The following is a 17,250-nucleotide window of genomic DNA, read 5'->3' as shown; positions in this document are numbered from 1 at the left end:
CAAAATTAGACGACCCGATTTTTCTAGAAACAGCCCAAATAATGGTGCAAACCGTACAGGGAATGGTCAAAAACAAACTCATCAATAAAAAACAGGCGGAGTTTCTAATGCATCCCCCAGTATCTATAGAAAGGAAATTTTATTTACTGCTGAAAATCTACAAGGATCCCAACACGTGGACAATTCCTCACAAAATCACAAAGGGCAGACCGATAGTATCGGAACTGTGGTAGTGAATCGTACAACGTGGCCGAATACATAGGTTATTTTCTTATCCCACTCTCAACCCGTCATCCGAGCTACGTAAAAGACATGTATGACTTCATCAACAAGGTCAAATCGCTTAAAATCCCAGAAAATGCATTCTTGTTCACAATAGATATCGATTGCTTGTATACTAATATCGAGATGAATAGGGGACAATAGGCAGTCCAAAAATGGTTCGAGAAATACCTGGACCCAAACAGATCAGACAGGGATTTATTACACTTATTAATGCTTAGTCTGACCAGGAATGACTTCGAATTCAATTCTGAACATTATCTACAGATCAAAGGCGCCGCTATGGTTAAAAGATTCGCTCCGTCTTATGCTAACATTTATATGGCAGAATGGGAAGAGACAGTGTTTCCAAAATGTGTGTTCCGACCCAGCAATTATATCTGATATTTAGATGACATCTGGGGGACGTGGGAACACGACAAAGACATTCAAGGCTTAAATACTCACTATCTATCTATCTATCTACCTACCTACCTACCTACCTACCTACCTACCTACCTACCTACCTACCTACCTACCTACCTACCTACCTACCTACCCACCCGTCAAAATCAAATATACTAGAGATGTGTAGAGTGTTAAATTCCTGGACACCACAACCTACAAAGGTCCAGACTTCCCAGAGACAAACAATTTGGATTTTATAGGAATATCTAAATACTATTCAAAGAACAATATTAGGAAAATTTTAGTGGGGTTTTAGAGTGTTTTTATTCACTTAAAAGTAGAGGGTGTATGCATCTTTAAATAAGCTTTTATTTTTGGAATTAAGTGTGCCAGAACATGCCAGTAATGGCTATAGATAGATAGATACTTTATTAATCCCAGGGGGAAATTCACATATTCCAGCAGCAAAAATATTAAATTAAAGAGTAATAAAAAATGCAGGTAAAAAACAGACAATAACTTGAATAATGTTCAACGTTTACCCCCTCTGGTGGAATTGAAGAGTCGCATAGTTTGGGGGAGGAATGATCTTCTCAGTCTGTCAGTGGAGCAGGACAGTGACAGCAGTCTGTCGCTGAAACTGCTCCTCTGTCTGGAGATGACACTGTTTAATGGATGTAGTGGATTCTCCATAATTGATAGGAGCCTGCTGAGTGCCCGTTGCTCTGCTACGGATGTCAGACCGTCCAGCTCTATGCCAACAATAGAGCCTGCCTTCCTCACCAGTTTGTCCAGGCGTGACGCATCCTTCTTCTTAATGCTGCCTCCCCAGCACACCACTGCGTAGAAGAGGGCACTCGCCACAACCATCTGATAGAACATCTGCAGCATCTTACTGCAGATGTTGAAGGATGCCAGTCTTCTAAGGAAGTACAGGCGGCTCTGTCCTTTCTTGCACAAAGAATCAGTATTGGCAGTCCAGTCTAATTTATCATCCAGCTGCACTCCTAGGTATTTATAGGTCTGCACCCTCTGCACACAGTCACCTCTGATGATCACGGGGTCCATGTGGGGCCTGGGTCTCCTAAAATCCACCACCAGTTCCTTGGTTTTGCTGGTGTTCAGTTGTAGGTGGTTTAAGTCGCACCATTTAACAAAGTCCTTGATGAGGTTTCTATACTCCTCCTCCTGCCCACTCCTGATGCAGCCCACGATAGCAGTGTCGTCAGCAAACTTTTGCACGTGGCAGGACTCCGAGTTATATTGGAAGTCCGATGTATATAGGCTGAATAGGACCGGAGAAAGTACAGTCCCCTGCGGCGCTCCTGTGTTGCTGACCACAATGTCAGATCTGCAATTCCCGAGACACACATACTGAGGTCTGTTTGTAAGATAGTCCACGATCCATGCCACCAGGTATGAATCTACTCCCATCTCTGTCAGCTTGTCCCTAAGGAGCAGAGGTTGGATGGTGTTAAAGGTGCTAGAGAAGTCTAGAAACATAATTCTTACAGTGCCACTGCCTCTGTCCAAGTGGGAGAGGGATCGGTGTAGCATATAGATGATGGCATCTTCCGCTCCCACCTTCTCCTGGTATGCGAACTGCAGAGGGTCGAGAGCGTGTTGGACCTGTGGCCTCAGGTGGTGAAGCAGCAGCCGCTCCATGGTCTTCATCACATGTGATGTTAGAGCGACAGGCCGGAAGTCATTCAGCTCACCAGGACGTGATACCTTTGGGACTGGGGTGATGCAAGATGTTTTCCAAAGCCTCGGGACTTTCCCCTGTTTCAGGCTCAGGTTGAAGATGCGCTGTAGAGGACCCCCCAGCTCTGATGCACAGACCTTCAGCAGTCATGGCGATACTCCATCTGGACCTGCTGCTTTGCTGGCACGAAGTTTCCTCAGCTCCTTGCTCACTTGCGCTGCTGTAATTGTGGGTGGGGATGTCTCTCCTATGTTGGTATCAGCAGAAGGATGTGTAGAGAGTGCAGTACTCCGAGGTGAGAGTGGGTTAGGGTGGTCAAACCTGTTAAAGAAGATGTTCATTTGGTTTGCTCTCTTCACGTCTCTCTCGATGGTGGCACCCCGCTTCGAGCTCCAGTGATGATCTTCATCCCATCCCACACTTCCTTCATGCTGTTGTTCTGCAACTTCTGCTCCAGCTTTCTCCTGTACTGCTCCTTCGCCGCCCTGAGCTGGACTCGGAGTTCCTTCTGCACGCGCTTGAGCTCATGCTGATCACCGTCTTTAAAGGCCCTTTTCTTCTGGTTTAAAAGGCCCTTGATGTCACTTGTAATCCATGGCTTGTTGTTAGCATAGCAGCATACTGTTCTTACTGGAACTAAAGTGTCAATACAGAAGTTGATGTAGTCAGTAGTGCAGTCAACAACCTCCTCAATGTTCTCACTATGTGAACCCTGCAGGATATCCCAGTCTGTAGTTCCAAAACATTGTCTCAGAGCATTCTCAGCCTCCAGGGTCCACTTCCTGAATGATCGTTTGGTTACAGGTAGGACTCTCACTTTTGTTTTGTACTGAGGCTGAAGCAGAACCAGGTTATGATCTCCTTTCCCAAGCGCAGGCAGCGGGGTGGCGCTGTATGCGTCTTTAACGTTTGCATACAGTAAATCAATAGTCTTATTTCCCCGGGTGTTACAGTCCACATACTGGGAGAATGCAGGTAATGTTTTGTCCAGCGTCACATGGTTAAAGTCTCCAGCGATTAGCACAAGTGCCTCGGGGTGCTGCGTTTGTAACTTAGCAACAGCAGAATGGATGATGTCACTCGCTACCTCCACGTTCGCCCGAGGAGGGATATACACGATGACAACAATGACATGTCCAAACTCTCTGGGCAAGTAATAGGGACGCAGACTTATGGCCAACAGTTCGATGTCCCTGCAGCAAGTGGAGATTTTGACTTTAACATGTCCAGAGTTACACCACCGTGTATTAACATAGAGAGCGAGTCCTCCTCCTTTGTGCTTCCCACAGGTACTTGTGTCTCTGTCCGCTCTAACGGTGTTAAACCCGGGTAGCTCCACATTAGCATCTGGGATGGTGTTAGTTAGCCACGTTTCGCAGAAACACAACAAACTGCATTCTTTGTAGGTTCTGACATTTTTCACCAGCGCAGCCAGTTCGTCGATCTTATTTGAGATTGAGTTCACATTCCCCAGAATAACAGAAGACACCGTAGGCTTAAAACGCCATTTTCTCGCAAGCTGCTTCATTTTTAGCTTAGTGCCGGCTCTGCTGCCACGATACCGCCTTCTTACCTCGTCAGGTAAATAGGGAACCACACCGGCACTGGCATTTGTTCTCAGCGCTCGAAGTTGAGTACTTGAATAGGCGAGTCTCGGCATGTAAAAATCCATGCCCACGTTGTAAAAGTAAGTGTGTCCAGGGAACGAATCCACATAAAATAAAGTGGTAGGAGTGATCAATAAATAAAAATAGAAAAATAAAGGTAGAAAAATACACATACATATACAGTCATACACGGAGCTGCTGAAAAGGCTGCCACTCTCGGCGGCGCCGGATGTACATAATATATATATATATATATAATATGTATATATCCCCTACCCTACCCCTAACCCTACAACACCCTAGTACCACAGTAAAACTTAATATTTTATTTAATTGCTTTGGTGCTTTGCCTTGAGTTCAAGATTGTTAAACCCCTAAATACTTTCTCAAAAGATGCTGTGAGAGTTGCCACAGTATAAGTTGTTTTGTCGTGGTGACCAGAACTTTACACAGGACTCCAGATATGGGTTCACCACTGCGACCTTCAGTCTGTGTTTAAATGTCCCTTGATTTACATTCAGCAATTCTTACGGTGTAACCAAATATTTTATTTGCCTGTCAAACTGATTTTGTGCATTGCTTTGAAGATGAGAATGTTATACTACCATAAACCCCTACAGAGTTTCTCAGGCATTGCTTCCTATACTTGAACTTGTATTTATAATTGTGTTGTTTTGGCCTGCTAGTTGCACTTTTGACTATGCTTAAGTGTAAAAGGTGTTTTCAAGTTCAGGTTGAACTTTGTTATGTGCACACAGTACCATGAGTTTGTCCACTTTGCCCACTTCACCCCCATTTGGAGTGCTCTCTGCTTCTGTGTACTGTTTATCTCCTGCCTGTCATCTAACTTGAAATGCACATTTTGTAATTTACAACTGACATTTGGAGCTTCTAGTTGAAAGAGTATGTATGGCAGCAGAGCCATATTAAAGGCTTTTTGAAGGTTTAAGTAAATGAGTTGTATGCTTTGATTTTGTTCACTACTTTGATTTTGCAAAGTCTTTCTTTTATTTTGCTGTAATGTTTCTGAATAAACACTTATAGTTTTTAAACACAGTGCAATCCAGAATTATTAGCCCACTTTGGTAATCCATCCATCCATCCATTTTCCAACCCACTGAATCCGAACACAGGGTCACGGGGGTCTGCTGGAGCCAATCCCAGCCAACACAGGGCACAAGGCAGGAACCAATCCTGGGCAGGATGCCAACCCACCGCAGGACACACACACAAACACACCCACACACCAAGCACACACTAGGGCCAATTTAGAATCGCCAATCCACCTAACCTGCATGTCTTTGGACTGTGGGAGGAAACCGGAGCACCCGGAGGAAACCCACGCAGACACGGGGAGAACATGCAAACTCCACGCAGGGAGGACCCGGGAATCGAACCCAGGTCTACTTTGGTAATTGTGAGCAAAAAGTCTAGGAAAAAATGTTGGCATTCTAGTAACAAAAGAGCAGTCAAGGAGGAAGTGAAGCTTATTACAAGTGGGTAAGGGTGAGCTAAACTATACTGTGTAAGTACCATGAAGAACAGGCAGACATATAAAGGAAGTACCAGTAGAAACTGGATTCCAGGAGCAGTTTCATCCCCCATACGACAGATGGCAGTGGTCCTTCTGAAACATCCTAGTTTGGACACCCACAGGAGTACTTGGAAACTGGAGTCTGGAAATGTAGCCCTGTGGGGGTCTCTGAGAGCCATTGGAGGGTGATGTTGGGGGATCACCCTGGTTTCCACATGACCTGGAAGTGCTTCCAAGAGGACACACTATAGCACCGGAAGTATTCCCAGTTACAATTTAAAATAAGACAACCGCCTCACCTGGATAAAATAAGCCAACCGCCTCACCTGGATGAGCCAGAGTCAGGAGGCAGCAGGCGGCACTCAACAAGAGGCGCAAAAGAAAAAGAGAATATTCACTTGTCTATAATTGTGGTCTGGTTATTTATGCACAATTGGTGCATATGTAGGTTCCCAAGAGCACAGCTGTCTTCATAATTCTTAAATAGAAGCAGTTTGGAACAAAACCCAGCCACAGGGGATGCACAAACCAGTGTGTTTCTTTGTGTTGGTCCCAAGCCTGGATAAATGGGGAGGGTTACATCAGGAAGGGCATCTGGTGTAACATTTTGCCAGATCAACAGGCCCGGGTTAACAACAACCACCACCAGTACTGTTAGCCAACAGGGTACTGGGGGAAATTGGGAACTTTGAATGTTGGCAGTATGACTGGTAAGGGGAGAGAGTTAGCCGGTGTGATGGAGAGAAGGAAGGTTGATATACTGTACGTTCAAAAGACTAAATGGAAGGGGAGTAAGGCCAGGTGGACTGGGGGTGTATTCACATTGCTCTATCATGGTGTGGATAGGAGGAGAAATGGAGTATGGGTTATTCTGAAGGAACAGTATGTCGAGAGTTTTGGAGGTAAAAAGAGTGTCAGACAGAGTGATGATTATGAAGCTGGAAATTGGAGGTGTGATGATGAATGTTGTTAGTGCATATGCACCGCAAGCTGGGTGTGCGATGGATGATAAAGATGGTTTCTGGAGTGAGTTGGATGACGTGATGGACAGTGTAACCAAGGGACAGAAAGTGGTGATTGGAGCGGATTTCAGTGGACACATTGGTGAAGGGAACAGAGGAGACGAGGAGGTGATGGGTAGGTGTGGTGTCAAGGAGAGGAATGAAGAAGGTCATAGGATAGTGGATTATGCCAAAAGGATGGACATGGCTGTGGTGAATACATATTTTAAGAAGAGGGAGGAACATAGGGTTACGTACAAGAGTGGAGGAAGATGTGCACAGGTAGATTACATCCTATGCAGAAGAGTCAATCTGAAGGAGATTAAACAACAACAACAACAACATTTATTTATATAGCACATTTTCATACAAACAATACAGCTCAAAGTGTTTTACATGATGAAGAAAGAGAAAAAAAAACAAAATAATTAAAATTAGGGAACACTAATTAACATCAAATAACAGTAAGGTCCGATGGCCAGGGAGGACAGAAAAAACAAAAAAAACACTCCAGACAGCTGGAGAAAAAAATAAAATCTGCTGGAGTTCTGAGGCCACGAGACCACCCAGCACCCTCTAGGCATTTTTCAAGTCAAATTTAACAAACTAAGTTAGAAGCAAATCAAACCCCCACCCATAAGAAAGAGAGCCGGCCAACAGAGTAAAACTTTAATAACAGTAAAAATATGTAAAAACAAAGACTGCAAAGTGGTGGCAGGGGAAAGTGTAGTTAGACAGCATAGGAGGTGGTCTGTAGAATGACGTTGGAGATCAAGAAGAGGAAGAGAGTGAGGGCAGAGCCAAGGATCAAATGGTGGAAGTTGAAAAAGGAAGACTGCAAGGTTGAGTTTAGGGAGAAGGTTAGACAGGCACTGGGTGGTAGTGAAGAGTTACCAGACAGCTAGAAAACTACAGCAGATGTAGTAAGGGTGACAGCAAGAAGGGTGCTTGGCATGACATCTGGACAGAGGAAGGAGGAAAAGGAAACCTGGTGGTGGAATGGGGAAGTACAGGAGAGTATACAGAGGAAGAGGATGGCGAAGAAGAAGTGGGATAGTAAGAGAGATGCAGAAAGTAGACGAGTACAAGGACATAAGGCGCAAGGTGAAGAGCGAGGTGGCGAAGGCTAATAAAAATGAGTATGATGAGTTTTATGAGAGGTTGGACACTAAGGAGGGAGAAAAGTACCGGTGGACTAAACAGAGGGGCCAAGCTGGGAAAGATATGCAGCAGGTTATGGTGATAGTTTCATGCCAAGAAAGAGTACCACAGATGTGATGTTTGCTCTGAGGATGTTCATGGAGAAGAACAGAGATGGCCAAAAGGAGTTGCATTGCATCTTTGTGGACCTGGAGAAAGCATATGACAGGGTGACTAGAGAGGAGTTGTGGTATTGTATGAAGAAGTCAAGAGTGGCAGAGAAGTATGTAAGAGTTCTACAGGATATGTATGAGGGAATTGTGACCGTGATGAGGTCTTCAATGGGAGTGACGGATGCATTCAAGGTGGAGGTGGGATTACATCAAGGATCAGCTCTGAGCCCTTTCTTATTTGCAATGGTGATGGACACATTGACAGACGAGATTAGACAGGAGTCCCTGTGGACTATGATGTTTGTTGATGACATTGTGATCTGTAATGAGAGTAGGGAGCAGGTTGAGGAGACCCTGGAGAGGTGGAGATGTGCTCTAGAGAGGAGAGGAATGAAGGCCAGTAGGACCACTAAGACAGAATACATGTGTGTGAATGAGAGGGAGGTCAGTGGAATGGTGAGGATGCAGGGAGTAGAGTTGGTGAAGGAGGATGAGTTGAAATACTTGGGATCAACAGTACAGCGTAATGGGGATTGTGGAAGAGAGGTGAAGAAGAGAGTGCAGGCAGGGTGGAATGGGTGGAGAAGAGTGTCTGGAGTGATTTGTGACAGACGGATATCACCAAGAGCGAAATAGAAGTATGAAAATTCGAAAGTCTCAAAAAATGATAGTAAAGATCCCATTAGCGTAAACAAATGGAAATTATTACTCGGTGAAATAATGGAACAGTGAAAAGAGATCAAACCCCCTAGTGTGTGTATATATATATATATATATATATATATATAATATATATATATTAGAGAGAGGGAGAGCAGTGTTAAAGATTAATGTTATACTCAACAGCCATCAGTGCACAACCGAAGAACAACAGTAGATCTCTCATTAGGGACATTGTGCAATGTGAACTGTTAAGAACAGGGAGAGTGTGACTCTTCAACTATTTTGAGAAATAACGAAAGAGAGTGAAGGAGTGAGGAAGGGGATAATGTTTAAAAACATTTACAATATCAGATATTTTCGGCTGTGAGGGTAAAACTAAGAAAATTAATGAAAACAAAAATAAAAGTGAATAAACACACATAAAAAATACAAATGAAGTAAAAATGAAAACACTTAAACGGCTTTAATTTTTCACCACTCTGCAGGCACTTTAAACTTTCCGATTGTTCAGCAGAGATACAGCCAACCGAGTATCTCAGTTAATGCTTTTTTGCCAAACGACCTTTCCATAGAACAGTGTTTAGTCTCAACACTGTTTAGATCTGCAAATCCTATACAGCTGCTCTATCAGTGTGTCAAAAACGGTTTTAAGTTGATTTTTTTCTGTCATGGGGGACCATTAAAAATTGTCTGGTACTCTCGTGATACCACACGCATTTAGAAGTGTCGTAGTTTATCATCTGGGCAAAACCATCTTCTCCGTATGCTTCAATTTCATTCGAACTAGAAAATGTCGTGACGTCACTGGCCATTTCTGAAGAACTGTCAGTACCAATACAGGACAAGTCTGCTGAACACAAATGCTGTTCCAACAGCCTCCCTAAGTAGCCGGTTGCTGTTCCCTGGAGGAGAACAACTCGGCGAAGACAGTGTGCGTTAGACTGGCGGTGGACGAGTTTTCACAGCTATGACGGTAAAGGGTTAAATAGGAAAGGAGCGGCTAGTCAAGTGGCTGTAATATTGAGGATATTGGGAATATTTCTTAAAAATAAAAGAAAAAAAAATTAAATAATTTGATTAATCTGTAAATTGCGACCGATCTTAGAAACATTATGAAAACAATTCGACATACAGAAGATGTGAACAATACGGTGTTTATGTGAAACCCAGTGAGCCGCAAATTGTATTGGGAATTGTAGTCTTTTACTGCGTAATGATGGGGCGCATGTGCAGAAAATGGCTGGAAAATTGCGCATGCTCACTGGCTCAATAGCGAGAGGCGGAAATTACGTCAACTGTTGTGTCTAGCTTTCCGGAAGTTACGTCAACTGGCTGTAGCGCTCACAGTTCTTCACGGAGGGCAAATGGGTATCTAGGAGAACACTTGACATGTAGATGCAAGTTAAAGGCTGCTGTGACATACAAAAGGAAAGGAGTGCTGTGTATGTAACAAGTGAGAAAGAAGGGCAGCGCTGTGCAGCGAGAAAAGGGTGGCCCGTGGGACGGAGGAGCGGACATCCCAGGCCGAAAGGAGAGCAGCGCGGTGAGGGAGGAGCCGTCTGACGGATACAGAAAACCAGGTAAGCCGTAACAGTGAACTGAAACTGGGCCATGTGTGGTTGTCAACTGTTACAAGAAACCGACTAAACACGTGCATTATTTTGAGGAGTCTCTAAATTATTTTGTATCAAATCATCCCCGTTTACCTGTTAGCAGCAGTCATAATACATCTTGTGCAAGTAATTCAGTCACCCAATGTAAAAAATACTCCATAATGGCCACAGTCTGTTTTTTCTTCACTGCGTATGCATTTTTTCTGTTATTTTGTGGTGTATTTTGATTTTGTAAACAGGATTTATTGACAGATCCTTGTTAAAACATGCACATAAATCTCAGTCTTCATTCAGTGGCGATCATTATTACTGGTTACTTGTCAGATGAGGTTTCCCAATGCAGTTTACAAAATAAAGACATGTTACAAACTTGTATTTCATATAGCTCCTTTTCTGTAGTGAACTCCATCTTAGTATTCTTTACAAGTGTGAAGGTGTAATTGTTTATGTGGATGTATTTTTATTTATTTATTTTTACAGTTGGCATACAGGCACATTGAGTTACTCAAGGTGGCACAATAAGTTTTAAGATTGGGGATTTAGCTTGAAGTCTTGTTTATCAAAGTCTGATACTTTAGCTAATGGACCATCTAGCCTGGAGAGTGAATAATTATTTGTATGTATGTATGTATTTATTTGTGGGGTATTAAATGTTTAAATACTTTATAGCAGAACTTCAGCATTCACAGTAGTACAAATAAAGGAAAAGGAAAAGCCCAGTGTATTTTGCCCAGCCATCTACCACCTGCCCACAAACAAACCAATGCTTATTTATAACCTAAAATAAATACCTACTGTAATAACAAGGGTGTTATCTGACCAAGACAACCCCCCCCCAAAAAATTATCAGAGAGACAGACAAGGCAAACAAGAAGGAGGATGTACTGTAGCTCACTTAATAATGATTTTTATTTATGGGTAATTGCATGGAGACTCGCATAGGTGGCGAGATGCATGATATTAAAAAAAATCTTTATCTTTTCCCTTTCATTTGTATGGTTGATTGATGATTAAAAATAATTGTTTCAATATTTTTTTCTCCAATAAAAATGGCTAATTAAGGGTAAGTTAAGGTAGTTTAATATTAGGACACCAACAAAATTGCTGCTGAAAAACAGGCTTTGCAGCCATTTGTGAATATCAAATTAAAAATCAGTCATTTCAAGAAGTAATAGCCTTATATAAACACTAGTAATGACTTTTCTATAATTCTAAATCTATGTAATGATATCGTGATAATAAAAAGGTTTACTTTCTATCAAAAACATGAAACTTTTGAATGTAAGTGTATGTATTAATATCCAGTATTTTCTCTTGTCTGTCAGGTTACATATCTCAAAAACTAGGCTAAACACAATAACCTTATTTGGCGGGTGGACTACAGTCATAAAGATGATGTTCTGCTAAAAGAAAAAAAAATCTCAAAAGTTTGTGTAAATCAATATTAGGTCATCGATTTTTAAAGGGCTATAAAGGAAAGAATATATAAATTGGTTTCAGATCATATGGCAAGTGAAAAGGATCCTGTTTATGCTGAGAAATAACTTTTTTTTTTTTTAATTATTTTAATATCCCTGTTGGTTCAGGACATATTGCAGAGTCTTTAAAATACAAAAAGTTATGTCGACCGCCATCTTGAAGGGGGCTTAGTGGGGAGCAGAGTTAGGGATTTTTTTTTTTTTAATTATTTTTTGCCTTCAATCAACAATATAATTTTTATTTCTATAGCACATTTCCATGCACTGTAATGTACTTCAAAGTACTTTACAGGCTGTTAAAGAAATAGTTACAAGCAAAGAAAAAATAAATGAATAAATAAAATTCAAGAAATAATGCAGTATTACATAAGATAAATAGAGGCGTAGAGTCCTTATGTGGTTGGTTTTTTATGTCTCTAAAGATAAGCCCAGTGATCAACTTAGATGGTTTGGGAGGACAGAAAAAAAAGTCTGCAGGGGTTCAAAAATCTAAAAACTGCCTGTCCCCCACTAGACATTCTAACTAACATAAATGTTGTTAAGTAGTTCCATATTATGTTTGTTTATTTTTTAATTTTTTTTAAGTCTTTGTCTAAAAGGATTTGATGTAGTGAGTCTCGTGGGAAGTTGGGGTATCCGATTTCATTCAAGCATCACAGGCAGGCGTACAGAGCTTTCATCAGGTGGCATCACATCACAGAAGAACCAGAAAAGGGAGAAAATTAGGGATTATTAATTATTGCAAAATTATTTGAAGAATATGATATATTAATTTCTAGTTTATTGAGAGTAGAACTGTAATATAGTTATAAAAAGCAAAAATGTTTAATGAATGGGGTAAGTTTTAAAATTATGCAATAACTTTTTTCAAAATTGGGTAATACTAGATGGAATGACACATATATACCATTCTTCCAAATTATTGGAAACCTTGGTAAAGATGAATAAAAAAGGGTTGTAAAAAATCACTTTTTAGTGAATGAACTTAATCTCACACTGTAAAAGTATGTCATCCAACTTTTAATTGAAGTAAAGTTATTCTGCAATAAAAAAATCCCTCATCAAAAAATAATTATTTTTAACAAAACCACAACTTCCACGAATATTGGAACTCCTAGAAATTCTTAAGGACAAAGTATATGTAATGCCCTTACATTAACATGGGAAATATGAGCGCATAATTTAATTGAGAGAAAAGTGTGTTGACCTTCATAAGTTAAGGAATGGCTATACAAAATTGCTACTCACCTGAAAATACCAATATTTACAGTGATATGAATTTTTATACACAAAATATTGTGGCCTACTGTTCTTTAAATCATTTAAATTAATTTTTCCCCTCATCAAACTGCAGTCAATACCCTAGAGCAGGGGTCCCTAACACATCGCTCGCAACCCCATTCCAAGTAGCTCGCCAAAGGGTTAATGAATCCTACATAAATAGGAAAACCTGATTAGTCAAATTATAGGGGTGGGCGATCATTCCAAAAATTCATATCACGATCCTTTTAACACAAAATCAATCTGAATTGTAATCTATCTTTTCAATGTGGCATACACTTAAGAGAATATCTGGACTCAGGCTCATCAAGACCTAAGTAACACTTTATTTTGAATATCAAACAAAGTTGAATTCAATTGTGTCCTCGTTCACTAGGTAAGCAGAGTTAAGGCACACGACCCGAAGCTGGCGAGTGAGTGAGGAAGGCCCCTCCCCTCAGCCTGCTGCGTGTTTCTCGGATTTGTACTAATAAATCGGTACCGCAAGCGAACTATGATACATGGCGAAATGAGAGAAGTCGCAAAATCAACCGGAATGTTCAAGCAAATTATAGAAAAAAAACGATCTAAATCCGTTAAGTACCGTAGATACTCGTGTATTAGTCGATCTTGCAGATAAGTCAAGTGTATTTTTAAGCCGAAAATTACGAAATTTGTTATGACCCGTGTATAAGTCGAGGGTAAAACTTGACAGCTATCAGGGATAGAGGGCGACAATCAGCTGTTAATGGCGACAAAACTCACTGTCACGTCACAGGCATTCCTTCTGTGTTTGGAGAAATGATAGACTCGTTGACTCGGCAACTAATCCTTGCATGTGCGTGAGTTGCGAAATGTAAACAAAGGCAAGATGGCATCGACATGTCGCAAGGGAGCAAAGTGAGTGCAGAAAAGAAAACACTCGGCAGACGATGTTTTGCACATTATCGCTGAGTCGGACTCTGATTTTTCGGAATCGGGATTTTATTGACAGTGATCAGGAATCGAGCAGGAGAGTGAGAAGCCGGCATGAGCTGATCAGACACCAGCTGATGCCGCACCAGCTGAACGCATTCACGCAGCCGATGCACCTATGGCAAGGTTCGCATGGGAGGAATACCCAGATATTGATCCGTGGGAGCCAAACTGGCTACCAGACTTCACAAGACAGCATGGCTTGCTGTTGGACACGACAGATCACCCGCTGCTGGACTACTTTAGGCTGCTCTCTCCTGATGCTGCTTTTCAACTACTGTCAGACGAGACAATCAGGTAGGCAGAGAAATTTTTTGAATCCTGGGCTGCGCTTGCATCGCATTGATAGCGTGCGTTGCCTTGGTTCTTTTGATTCCAAATCTGGTTGCACGTGGCAGCTAATGGTATGTTTGTTATCCAAAACCTGCAAAAGCTAATGCTCAAATTCAAGTATTTCACAGTTTAAAGAATTATTTAATGAAATTAGAAAAAAACTAGCTAATTAGCAATAGTATTGCTGGCTTATAATTTTTTCAAAGACCATGGGAAACGGCAGATTACCGGTGACTTAACACTGTGAAGCGTTGAGTGTACAATGTCATTACCCAAATTCTATGGACAATTGTGTTGCCCCGTGGATAAGTCGACCCTGTTTTTTTGAATGAATTTTAAGGCATAAATTTTTCGACTTATACATGAGTATAAATGGTAGTTCTCTTGTGAAAAACGGACAGACATACATACAGACAGGCACACATTGGATTTTATATATTATATATTAGTAAATCTTCAAAATAATGTGCAGTTAAAGTCTCAACAGCATTCTCAGCATTTCTGGAGCTTAGTAGAGCCAGATAACTAAAAGAATCTTCACCAAGCAGCTCTGAAAATGTCTGCTATGTTTAGGTCTACATACCTCTGTGAGTCTGCCTTTTCTGACACGAATGTCATGAAATCAAAGCTCAGAACAAGACTGACAGATGAACATTTAAATGACTCCATAAGAGTGAACCTAAGTGGCTCCACTCCACCACACACCTGCCTCTCTTGTTGACTCCATGCAGTTTCAGTCATGTGACGAACTAAAAAACACATCACACATGCAACTGGACATGTGAATAAAGTGAAACAGTGACATGGAACAAAATGACAAATGAATAAGTCATATCTGTTTATTTGGAATTGCATTGTTCTATTTTGACAGCATTCATGTTTTAATTCAAAAGTGTGAGATACACTACACATAGAAAATGCACTTGCAGGTGAACTAAATATTTTTTGTGATGTTTTAATGCAAAATGCGAGTGTTGGACACCAACATTTTGTAAATGTTCAGGCAAAACAAGCTTATTCAGTTTGTTTGAGTTGAAATAAGCTATGAGAATAAACGTTAGAAGACATGAGTAGCTCTCAGCCATTTTCATTTTGTAAAAGAAGCTTTCAGGGGGGAAAAAAGGTTGGAGACCCCTGCCCTAGAGTAACATAGCAAAAACTTGATTTTATTATTTTTTGCAAATTTATTAAAAATAAAAAAACTAAAATCACATTGACCCAAGTATTCAGACCCTTTTCTTAGTATTTCATTAAAGCCACTTTATCAGGGATTTCAACCTGGAGTTTTCTTGGGTTTGATGTCACAATCTTCATACACCTGGATTTATGGGATTTTCTGTCATTCTTCTCTGCAGATCCTCTTAAGCTCTGTAAGACTGGATGGTGATCGTCATTGGATAGTTGTTTCCAGGTCACTTCAGAGATGTTCACTTGGGTTCAAGTCCAAGCTGTGGCGTAGCCAATCAAGGACATCCCCTGAGTTGACACAAAGCCACACCTGTGTTGTCTTTGCTTCATGATTAGGTACACTGTCCTGCTGGGGTCTGAACCTTTGGCCCAGAGTGCTATGGAGCAAGTTCTCATCAAGTATATCTCTGTACTTTGCTGCCCTTCAGCTTTCTCTCAGCCCTGTCTAGTCTCTCAGTCCCTGTTGTTAAGAAACAACTCTGAAGCATGATGCCTGCTACTACCTTGCTTCACTGTTGGACTGTTATTGAACAGGTGATGAGCAGTGCTTGGTTTCCTCCAGATGTGATGCTTAGAACTGAAGCCATATAGTTCAATCTTGGTTCCATAAGACCCTAGAATCTAGTTTCTCATAGCTAGAGAGTCTATTAGGTGTCTTTTTACAAATTCCAAGCATATATTCGTGTGTGGTCTAGCCATTTTGCCATTAAGCCCTGATTAGTGAAGTGTTGAAGTAGTGGTTGTCCTTATGGAGGTTTCTCCCATCTCCACATAGGTTCTCTGGAGCTCAGTCAGAGTGACCATTGGATTCTTGGTCACATCATTTACCAAGGTGACAATTGTTCACTTTGGCTAGGTGATAAGCTCTAGGAAGAGATGTCATTGTTCCAAAGTTTTTCCATTTAAGAATTACAGAGGCCACTGTGCTCTTGGGAACCTTCAATGCTGCCCTGTAGTCTTCCCCAGATCTACATCTCAATATAATCTGTGTCTAAGCTCTGCAGGCAATTCCTTTGACCTTAAATGATAAGTTTGTTGTTTTTCAAGTCAAAGTAATTTCTTCACAAACACGGTATATCTGGATTGCCACATTACACTGTGTTCATAGAGTTAAGCACTTCTTATAAATAATATAAATAAGTAAAAAAAAAAAAAGTGTATGTTGCCCATACTGGTATTTAACAGTGGAGGGTATGGGACATGGAGGATTTTCAAGCCAAAACATTTGTTGAGTATTGATCTGCATCTTCGATGTTTCCATCACATGTTTGTGACTACAAAAGGGATCAGGAAATAATAATTTTATTGCATATTCCTGGTACTTTTTTTTTCTTTATGTTAAAGACACATTTTCTTTTTTCTGTTCTGAGTTCTCACATAAATACAGAAGTAGATCAAAACAAAACGTACCACGTGGCATGAAAAGTTTACTGTGATTTGGTCTTTTGAGAGGAAATAATGGACCTGGGGTGAAAGGCTGTGCAGGAAGACTAAGTGCTGAGTTAACACATATAGCTGCTCTTTTAACATGGCTGAATCTCATAATATTGGTGTTTTTTTTTTTTTTTTTCTTCAAAAATGACTTGCATGAACTATTTTACAGTATGTGTATAATCACACGACATGGATCAATACTTAACAGCTGTTGTGGCTTGAAAAATGGTCGCATTTGTTTTTAAGCTTTTCCTCCGTACTGCATTGTGTACAATGTAAAGCACCAGTATGTGCAAGATATTTTTTAAATTTACAGAAATTTATTGAAATTTAATTTACAGCACTTAACTTTAGAACACAATTTTATATGGCAAATACATAAATATATACTATGTTTGTGAAGAAATAATTTCAGCTTGAACAATGCTGAACTTATCCTTTAATGGCTTGATTTTGCTCGACTGTAAGACCTTCTAT

General features: G+C 40.8%; 1 protein-coding gene across 2 annotated transcripts in view; it reads left to right on the top strand.

Moving 5' to 3' along the window:
- LOC114643707 (gastrula zinc finger protein XlCGF57.1-like) overlaps positions 1 to 17,250 on the top strand; it is a 116,107-nt gene that overhangs the window by 27,014 nt on the left and 71,843 nt on the right. The window contains exon 1 of one of the 2 annotated variants that reach the window (XM_028792221.2): positions 9,794 to 10,072. The exons of the other annotated variant lie outside the window; for it this stretch is intronic. The gene's annotated coding sequence lies outside the window, so the exon portion shown is untranslated. Of the gene's footprint in view, positions 1 to 9,793; positions 10,073 to 17,250 lie in introns of those variants that run through there. 2 annotated transcript variants of the gene reach the window in all.

The sequence above is a fragment of the Erpetoichthys calabaricus genome, chromosome 5, assembly GCF_900747795.2.
Source record: "Erpetoichthys calabaricus chromosome 5, fErpCal1.3, whole genome shotgun sequence".
Classification (NCBI taxonomy): domain Eukaryota; kingdom Metazoa; phylum Chordata; class Cladistia; order Polypteriformes; family Polypteridae; genus Erpetoichthys; species Erpetoichthys calabaricus.
Note: the sequence above shows the minus strand (reverse complement) of the source record. Positions and strands in the feature narration are given on the sequence as shown.